The 10,407-nt window shown below is 44.4% G+C and overlaps 1 non-coding gene across 1 annotated transcript; it reads right to left on the bottom strand.

The window, feature by feature from the left end:
• Positions 1-10,069: 10,069 nt before the first annotated feature.
• On the bottom strand, positions 10,070-10,142 carry TRNAQ-CUG. Its single transcript has one exon. It is a non-coding gene; the product is annotated as a tRNA-Gln (tRNA).
• Between the last annotated feature and the right edge of the window lie 265 nt (positions 10,143-10,407).

Below are 10,407 nucleotides of genomic sequence, written 5' to 3'. Positions count from 1 at the left end.
CAGCCTACAGGGAAGTGGGAGGGAGGCGTCTTCAAGCCAGCGTGTCTCGTCCGCTTCTCCCTTGCCGCTTGGTGGAGGCAGGAGGGGCGAAATGTTCCCGGCTGAAAGTTTTTGGGCTCGGCCTTGAGGATTAAGCCTGAGCCTCCGGCACGGCTGCTGGGAGATGGGTTTCTGAATGGCATCCAGCCCGCTCTTCGGGCCACCAGCTGAAAGCACTGAGGCCAAGAGGAAGCAAAATGGGGCCTTTGAGGCTCCCAGCAGGCCTCAGGGAGCAAGGAAGTAGCACAGGCTTACTACTGTCCCTGCAGGGCTTGAACCACCATCCTTTCCGTTAACAAACATACTGACCCACTGCACCACAGATCAGTAAGGCTGTATTGAGCATACAAGTCAGGAATCAGCTCAGAGTATGGTATAGCAGATGTGTGCAGTGATCAGGGATAAAAGTGACTTAAAGGACTTGGCAGTACTCCAGAGTCCAGTGGAGGGGATGGTTCCTCAACCGGAGGAGGTGCGGCCTCTATTGGAAGAGGTGGGGCCTTTAAATTCTGGGGCTTTTAAATTAGGATTTAAAGGGCTTGCGGATTTGGCTGAAGCTAGGAGCCAGGCCCTTTAAATCACCCCTGGAGCTAACAGCTGCAGAGGTGGCTGGGAGTCCTGGGGTTTGGGCAGGGGTGAAAGTAATTTATATTTCTTACCCATATAGTCCAATCGCAAGCAACCCACCTCTCCTACATACTTCATGGATCCCTCCCATTGCATGACATAGATAGAGAAAATAAAACTACTATTACTACTATCAGTACTGTCTGTAATAAAACTTTACTATTGGAATAAGCCTGAAAAAGTGAAAACTCACTGTCCCATTTTTCTCTGTGTCTTCCCTCCTCCTCCAGCGAGGCTGGAGACACTAGGCTCCATGCTTTCTTCCTGTCTGGCACTGAGCAGAGCCCCTGCTGGCGGGGGCAGGGGGAGGAATGCAGAGCTTTGTCTGCAGGAGAGGGAGAGGGAGAGGGAGAGGGGACAGGACAGTACAGTACAGTGAATTTTCCCCTTCCACCTGCTTTTATTAGCTCTGGATTTAAGATGTGCAGCCAAATGCTTGTATTTGTTGTGTATATTAGTATTGGAGAGATTCCCTCATCCCGGGGGCAGAAGAGGACTGCTCCTGCCATGGTCAAACACACTCTCCTCCCTCCCCCAAGCTACTGTGAGTGAAATTAACAAGAATGCCAGAAAGCGCTCCTAACCCCGGGGGCTGAACAGCTCAGGGAACAGCTGAGTTTAACTATTCTTATGCAGGGGGCAGGCTTCTCCCTCCCTCAGCCAGCCTCCTTTCCTTACTGGTCCTCCGTACCGGCCCGTACCGGCTTACTTTCACCTCTGGCCAGTGATTTCCCTACACCCCCCCCTGAATTTCCCCCCCCCCCCCAGTTTTGTGAGCTAGTTACATACCAATTTAGTGACTGTTTGGAAATCTGAATTTAAACTGAAACATTAATACACACTTTAAAAGCTTATACAGTGTATGATAAAATATGTGTATCTGAAAAAGTATAATAGATTTGAAAAGTATGAACATAGACTAGCTTCCTTGCTTCCTTATACAGCTGTTTTTTATGATGTCAGTGCATTCATTTCGGTGATGTTGGCCAACCTAATAATTTCAAATGATGATTTGTAGGCAAAGTCTAAATGAGTTCTCCCCGACAGCTAGTGATGAGCTGGGGGCTAAGGCTTCAGAGCCAGATTATATTTACATTCACACCTAATCTACCTAGGGATCCAGCAATCAGAGCTGTGTTGTCCAAGTGAGAGATTTTGGCTGGGGTTACATAACATAAGAACATAAGAAAGGCCGTACCAGGTCAGACCAAAGGTCCATCTAGCCCAGTATCTGTCTACCGACAGTGGCCAATGCCAGGTGCCCCTGAGAGAGTGAATCTAACAGGCAATGATCAAGTGATCTCTCTCCTGCCATCCATCTCCATCCTCTGACGAACAGAGGCTAGGGACACCATTCTTACCCATCCTGGCTAATAGCCATTTATGGACTTAGCCACCATGAATTTATCCAGTCCCCTTTTAAACATTGTTATAGTCCTAGCCTTCACAACCTCCTCAGGTAAGGAGTTCTACAAGTTGACTGTGCGCTGCGTGAAGAAGAACTTCCTTTTATTTGTTTTAAACCTGCTGCCTATTAATTTCATTTGGTGACCCCTAGTTCTTGTATTATGGGAATAAGTAAATAACTTTTCCTTATCCACTTTCTCAACATCACTCATGATTTTATATACCTCTATCATGTCCCCCCTTAGTCTTCTCTTTTCCAAACTGAAGAGTCCTAGCCTCTTTAATCTTTCCTCATATGGGACCCTCTCTAAACCCCTAATCATTTTAGTTGCTCTTTTCTGAACCTTTTCTAGTGCTAGAATATCTTTTTGAGGTGAGGAGACCACATCTGTACACAGTATTCGAGGTGTGGGCGTACCATGGATTTATATAAGGGCAATAATATATTCTCAGTCTTATTCTCTATCCCCTTTTAATGATTCCTAACATCCTGTTTGCTTTTTGACCGCCTCTGCACACTGCGTGACATCTTCAGAGAACTATCCACGATAACTCCAAGATCTTTTCCTGACTCGTTGTAGCTAAATTAGCCCCCATCATGTTGTATGTATAGTTGGGGTTATTTTTTCCAATGTGCATTACTTTACATTTATCCACATTAAATTTCATTTGCCATTTTGTTGCCCAATCACTTAGTTTTGTGAGATCTTTTTGAAGTTCTTCACAATCTGCTTTGGTCTTAACTATCTTGAGTAGTTTAGTATCATCTGCAAACTTTGCCACCTCACTGTTTACCCCTTTCTCCAGATCATGTATGAATAAATTGAATAGGATTGGTCCCAGGACTGACCCTTGGGGAACACCACTAGTTACCCCTCTCCATTCTGAGAATTTACCATTAATTCCTACCCTTTGTTCCCTGTCCTTTAACCAGTTCTCAATCCATGAAAGGACCTTTCCTTTTATACCATGACAGCTTAATTTACGTAAGAGCCTTTGGTGAGGGACCTTGTCAAAGGCTTTCTGGAAATCTAAGTACACTATGTCCACCGGATCCCCCTTGTCCACATGTTTGTTGACCCCTTCAAAGAACTCTAATAGATTAGTAACACACGATTTCCCTTTACAGAAACCATGTTGACTATTGCTCAAGAGTTTATGTTTTTCTATGTGTCTGACAATTTTATTCTTTACTATTGTTTCAACTAATTTGCCCGGTACCGACGTTAGACTTACCGGTCTGTAATTGCCGGATCACCCTAGAGCCCTTTTTAAATATTGGCGTTACATTAGCTAACTTCCAGTCATCGGGTACCGAAGCCGATTTAAAGGACAGGTTACAAACCTTAGTTAATAGTTCCGCAACTTCACATTTGAGTTCTTTCAGAACTCTTGGGTGAATGCCATCTGGTCCCGGTGACTTGTTAATGTTGAAATCACTGAGAGCTGGTGGAACCTCAAGAGACCAAATCGCAGAGGTCACAGTGGTAGGTGACAGCAGAAGGTGACTGTGCAGGGCCATTGGCAACAGAGTGGTGGAGTGAACAGTGGCACAATGAACAGCCGTTGCCAGAGCAAACTTTGCCTTTTTGTCCCCCACCTGGAAGGTGTACTCACGTGAAAGCACCTCTGAACTCTGAGTCTCCACTGACCAAGGACAACACCAGTGAGCGGAGTGCAGTGGAGGGAAAAGTGAGGGGCACGTTAAATAAACATTTGTTTGTTGGATTATATTTTAGTCACTTTGCTCCAGAATGCTAGATTTGTGACTGGGAATGGAAACTTATATAAATATGTTTCCCAGTAGGCCAAGATTTTTAAAATGCAGTATTTGCCAAGGTTGTTATCTCACATTGTTGCTATCTTGGGAGGTCATTATGTTGGGGAGTTTCTGTACTAAACATTTTTATTATAATTAATTTTTACATAAGAATGGTCATACTGGGTCAGACCCATGGTCCATATAGCCCAGTGCCCTGTCTTACAACAGTGGTCAAGGCCAGGTGCTTCAGAGGGAATGAACAGAACAGGGAATCATCAAGTGATCCATCCCCTGTTGCCCATTCCCAGCTTCTGGCAAACAGGCTAGGGACACTCAGAGCATGGTGTTGCATCCCTCTCATCCTGGCTAATAGCCACAGATGGACCTGTTCTCCAGGAATTTATCTAGTTCTTTTTAAAATCCTGTTATAGTTTTGGTCTTCACAGCATCCCCTGGCAAAGAGTTCCTGGGTTGACTTTATATTGTGTGAAGAAATACTTCCTTTGTTTTTTAAAATCTGCTGCCTATTAATTTCATTGGGTGACTGCTAGTTCTTGTGTTATGTGAAGGATTAAATAAAATTTCCTTATTCACTTTCTTCGCACCAGTCAAGATTTTATAGACCTCTATCATATCCCCATTAGTCATCTCTTTCGAAGCTGAAAATTCCCAGTCGCTTTAATCTCTCCTCCTGTTTCATACCCCTCATCATTTTAGTTGCCCATCTCTGTACCTTTTCCAATTCCAGTATATATATTTTTAGGATGGGTGACCAGATCTGCACACACTATTCAGGGTGAGCACGTACCATAGATTTATATAGAGGCAATATGATATTTTCTGTCTTATTATCTATCCCTTTCATAATGATTCCCAACATTGTTTGCTTTTGTGACTGTTGCTGCACGTGGAGTGGATGTTTTCAGAGAACTATCCACAATGACTCCAAGATCTCTTCCTTGAGTGTTAACAGCTAATTCAGATGCCATCATTTTGTATGTATAGCTGAGATTGCTTTCCAATGTGCATTACTTTGCATTTATCAGCATTGAATTTAATTTGCCATTTTGTTGCCCAGCCACCCAGTTTCATGGGATCCCTTTGTAGCTCTTCGCAGTCTGCCTGGGACTTAACTATCTTGAATAGTTTTATATCATCTGTAAATTTTGCCACCTCACTGTTTACCCATTTTTCCAGATGAATATGTTGAATAGGACCCTTGAGGGGTCCCAGTACTGAGCCCTCAAGGATACCCCTTGTATCTCTCTCCATTCTGAAAACTGATAATTTATTCCTACCCTTTGTTTCCCATCTTTTAACCAGTTACTGATCCATGAGAGGATCTTCCTCTTACCCCATGATGGCTTACTTTTCAAAAGTCAATTTAAATTAAATACTTTTTTAAATTATATATTTTTAGAAATCTAGATCTGTTATGTGTTTTGGTGTAACTTGCATTTTCCTTATGTTAAATTTCCATTATCCTAACAAAACATTTACTTTATTCACTTTCTTCACATCAGTCAAGATTTTATAGACTTTTAGCATATCTCCCCTTAGTCGTCTCTTTTCTAAGCTGAAAATTCCCAGTCATTGTGGGGGACTGTATCAAAAGCTTTGCTAAAGTCCAGAAATAGCACATCCACTGCTTTCCCCTCATCCACAGAGCCGGTTATCTCATCATAGAAGGCAATTAGGTTAGTCAGGCATGACTTGCCCTTGGTGAATCCATGCTGACTGTTCCTGATCACTTTCCTCCTTTAAGTGGTTCAGATTTGATTCCTTGAGGATCTGTTCCATGATTTTTCCAGGGACTGAGGTGAGACTGACTGGCCTGTAGTTCCCTGGATCTTCCTTCTTCCCTTTTTTAAAGATGGGCACTACATTAGCTCTTTTCCAGTCATCCGGGACCTCCCCCAATCGTCATGATTTTTCAAAGATAATGGCCAATGGCTCTGCAATCTCATCGGCCAACTCCTTTATCACCCTCGGATGCAGTGCATCCGGCCCCATGGACTTGTGCTCGTCCAGCTTTTCTAAATAGTCCCGAACTACTTCTTTCTCCACAGAGAGCTGGTCACCTCCTCCCCATACCGTGCTGCAGAGTGCAGCTGTCTGGGAGCTGACCTTGTCTGTGAGGACAGAGGCAAAAAAAGCATTGAGTACACTAGCTTTCTCCACATCCTCTGTCACTAGGTTCCCTCCTTCATTCAGCAAGGGGCCCACACTTTCCTTGACTTTCTTCTTGTTGCTAACATACCTAAAGAAACCCTTCTTGTTACTCCTAACATCTCCGGCTAGCTGCAACTCCAAGTGTGATTTGGCCTTCCTAATTTCACTCCTGCATGCCTGAGCAATACTTTTATACTCCTCCCTGGTTATTTGTCCAATCTTCCACTTCTTGTAAGCTGTTTTTTTGTGTTTAAGACGAGCAAGGATTTCACTGTTAAGCCAAGCTGGTCGCCTGCCATATTTACTTTTCTTCCTACACATCGGGATGGTTTGTTCCTGCAACCTCAATAAGGTTTCTTTAAAATACAGCCAGCTTTCCTCGACTCCTTTCCCATCATGTTATTCTCCCAGGGACCTTGCCCATCAGTTCCCTGAGGAGTTGAAGTCTGCTTTTCTGAAGTCCAGGGTCTCTGTTCTACTGCTCTCCTTTCTTCCTTGTGTCAGGATCCTGAACTCGACCATCTCATGGTCACTGCCTCCCCTTTCTTAAAAAAGCGAAGGTTTCAGAGTAGCAGCCGTGTTAGTCTGTACTGCAAAAAGAACATAAGCTTTCGTGGGCTACATCCGATGAAGTGGACTGTAGCCCGCGAAAGCTTATGCTCAAATAAATTTGTTAGGGCATGGCTACACTTGCAAATTTGCAGCGCTGCAGCAGGGTGTGAAAACACACCCTCTCCAGCACTGCAAATTGCGGCGCTGCAAGGCGCCAGTGTGGTCAAAGCCCCAGCGCTGGGAGCGCGGCTCCCAGCGCTGTACGTTATTCCCCACAGGGAGGTGGAGTATGGACAGCGCTGGCAGAGCTCTCCCAGCACTGGCGCTGACTACACTTAGCGCTTCAAAGCGGCAGCGCTTTGAAGTGCAAGTGTAACCATAGCCTTAGTCTCTAAGGTGCCACAAGTGCTCCTGTTCTTTTTTAAAAAGCAAACAGAATATTGGGAATCACTGACTGCCGCTGCACACTGAGAGGATGTTTTCAGAGAACTATCCACAATGACTGCAAGATCTTTCTTGAGTGTTAACAGCTAATTCAGACTCCTTCATTTTGTATGTATAATTGAGATTGTTTTCCAATGTACATTACTTTGCATTTATCAACATTAAATTTCATCTGCCATTTTTGTTGCCCAGTCACCCAGTTTTATGAGATCCCTTTGTAATTCTTCTCAGTCTGCCTGGGACTTACCTATCTTGAATAGTTTTGTATCATCTGCAAATGTTGCCACCTCACTGTTTACCCATTTTTCCAGATCATTTATGAATATGTTGAACAGCACTGGTCCCAGTACCGACCCCTCAGGGATACCACTATTTATCTCTCTCCATTCTGAAAACTGATAATTTATACCTACCCTTTGTTTCCCATCTTTTAACCAGTTACTGATCCATGAGAGGACTTTCCTCTTTCACCATGATGGCTTACTTTTCAAAAGTCAATTATATTTTTTTAGAAATCTAGACCTGTTATGTGTTTTGGTGTAACTTGCATTATTCTTATGTTAAATTTGCATAATCCTAACAAAACATTTACTTTATTCATATCTCTTTTATATATCTCATTGGTCCTGACACCCCCCCTGTAAATTCAAACACCCCCCCTAATTTCAATTCCTGGGGAAACCACTGCCTCTGGCAGTGGTTAGACAAGCAACAGCAAGGCACTGGACTGGTCTGGAGTGAAAGTTCTGTGGGAAGGAACTGAAAAGAGTATTGGGGCTGCGGTGCAGCGCTTGCAGACACTTTCTTTGGCCTGTTTTCCTGGAAGAGTTAGCAGCGAGAGATTGTTAGTCACAGGTCAGTGGGTGGGTTTGTGCAAACTAGGAGTGTACAGGGAACTGTCTTTGAACAGAAGGAAGGAGAGAAACCGGCAAGAGGAAGGAGGCTGAAAGACTTCTCTGGCTTTGAACAGAATTCTGTGTTAATAGTTCTTGCTTTTAGCTGATCTCACTGAGGTCAGTTGGGGTGCATGGACAGACATGGGAGTGACTCAGCCAGGTCATTCCCATCTTCTGCCAAGCAACCAGGAGATGACAATGGCTAGCAGTTGTACTGTACTGTTTGCTACCAGCCTAAGATGTAAAAACTAGATGAATCAAAACAAGAAATTGACCTGTTTTGTTTTGTGAAATCAACAGCCTGCTAAACCCAGGGTTTTGAGTTCAATCCTTGAGAGGGCCATTCTGTGTGACAAAGTTGTTTGTGTTTCTCCTTGATGCAAAGCCACCCCTTTGTTGATTTTAATTTCCTGTAAGCCATGCCATCAGTCGCCCCTCCCTCCATCAGAGCAATGGCAGACAATTGTTTCACGCCTTTTCTCAGTGCAGAACCAGAATCTGCAAAAGCGAAAACAGGCAAGGAGGTGACAGCAGTGCGGTGACAAGAGTGATGAGGACATAGACATGGTCATAGACTTCTCACAGAGTACAGGCCGGGCAATGTGCCCTGGCAATGTGCACATCATGCTGATGAGCTCTGCATGAGCTCTGCATGGTCAACTGTGCTGATCAGCACGCCACACTGGCCAAACAGGAAATGAAATTAAAAAGTTTGCGACCCTTTTCCTGTCTACCTGGACAGTGCATCTGAGTTGAAAACGCTGTCCAGAGTGGTCACAATGGAGCACTCTGGGATAGCTCCTGGAGGCCAATACCATTGAATTGCGTCCACACTACCCTAAATTTGACCCAGCAAGGCTGATTTCAGTGCTAATCCCCTCGTCGGAGGTGGAGTAAAGAAATCGATTTAAAGAGCCCTTTAAGTTGAAAAAAAGGGCTTTGTCGTGTGCATAGGTCTAGGGTTAAATGGCGATAACGCTGCTAAATTCGACCTAAAGTCATAGTGTAGACAAGGCCTCAGAGGAATTTTATAGCTACTGGCTGGGTGTCCAAAAAAGGGAGCTACCCACCTACCCTTTCATTGATCACACTTGGTAACTACTAAGCAGAAGCACAGAATCTAGATGGATTTGCTGCGTCTCCTGCAGGCCTTCCTAATGGCACAGCAGGGCTGCTCTTGGCTCTGCACAAGGTTGTTTTGTTTAGCAGTGACTGTGAAGGGACTTCCAGCTATTTGGCTGTGGGAACTCTGGTATTAAGTGGACACCCTGTCTTAACTGTGTATGGCTGTATTGCTTGTAGACTTCTATATTCTGTACTGATGTTACCAAATGGAGTATTTTGTAGCGGTCTGCTATAATTTAACTTATACAAACTATGAATATGCTCCCTCAGACTTAACCACCCGCCTTTCACACACTCCCTGCTTCTCACTCTCTGGGCTGGGAACAAGCCACCGGCATGTGCGTCCATTGGATTATTTTTATTTAATTACTTCTCATTGTTAAATTATTTATGTTTTTTAAATTTCATTGCAGTGCATTTTCTTCCTGCCACTGTCACCTGGCAGCTAAGGGATGTGAGATTCTCCTCCATTGCGTTTCTGCCCACGGAAAAAGAAGAGACCCCACACTTCAGTACCTTTGGAAATAAAAGCAACCTGGAAACAAACCAGCTGTCTCCTCAGTGTGCAGTTTGTGTCTCTTTGGTGCAGTTGATGTGTGTGCAGCATGTGTGGTGGACAGGGGCACTGTGTGCTCACATGGGAATTCACCATCCTTGGTGCAGCATTTGACTTGTTCTGGGAGTGAACATAGCACTTGTGGAGTTTCAGGCACAGGCTGCATGACCCCCTCCATTTATCTTTGGTGCAGATACAGCCCAGGCAGCACTAGTGCAACCTCCTCTCCTGCTGCCCTCCACCATCATCTGCACAGCCCACCTGTCAGGGCAGGAGGGGAATGTTGCTCCATGGATCCTGGTTCTCAGATGGGACTACCCTGGGATGGGGAGGTGTGGTTGCATCCATTAGGTCACCAGACTGAGCCTTCTAATATCCCTTGGTGATTGTTCCCAAGATCCAGGACTTTGTGCTCAAACATCTCCCAGCTTCCTTGTTTAATATAAAGGCCAAGGTTTCCTTGCAATATACAGGAAGAAAGTAGATTTTCACCCCAGATGGGACTTGAACCCACAATCTCTGGCTTCAGAAGCCAATGCCTTATCCATTAGGCCACTGGGGCCCTGATGTACAGCTACTGAAGAGATGGAAATTCCCTCTCATAAATGCACATTCCTCGCATTTGCTTCAACACCAAATAGCCCCTTTATGTGCCTTACAGAAATGTCTGCATCCCCTGGCAGCGAGGCAACTGGGCAGGTTGCTGACACAATTACAACACAGAATACAAAGTGTACAGTGCTGACTATATATAGTTTTATTACAAATATTTACACTGTAAAATATAAAGTACTATAGTGCAATCTCTTTATCATTAAAGTGCAACT

Source organism: Mauremys reevesii, unplaced genomic scaffold, assembly GCF_016161935.1.
Source record: "Mauremys reevesii isolate NIE-2019 unplaced genomic scaffold, ASM1616193v1 Contig19, whole genome shotgun sequence".
NCBI lineage: Eukaryota > Metazoa > Chordata > Testudines > Geoemydidae > Mauremys > Mauremys reevesii.
The sequence above is the reverse complement of the archived record's forward strand: the minus strand, read 5'-3'. Positions and strand labels throughout refer to the sequence as shown.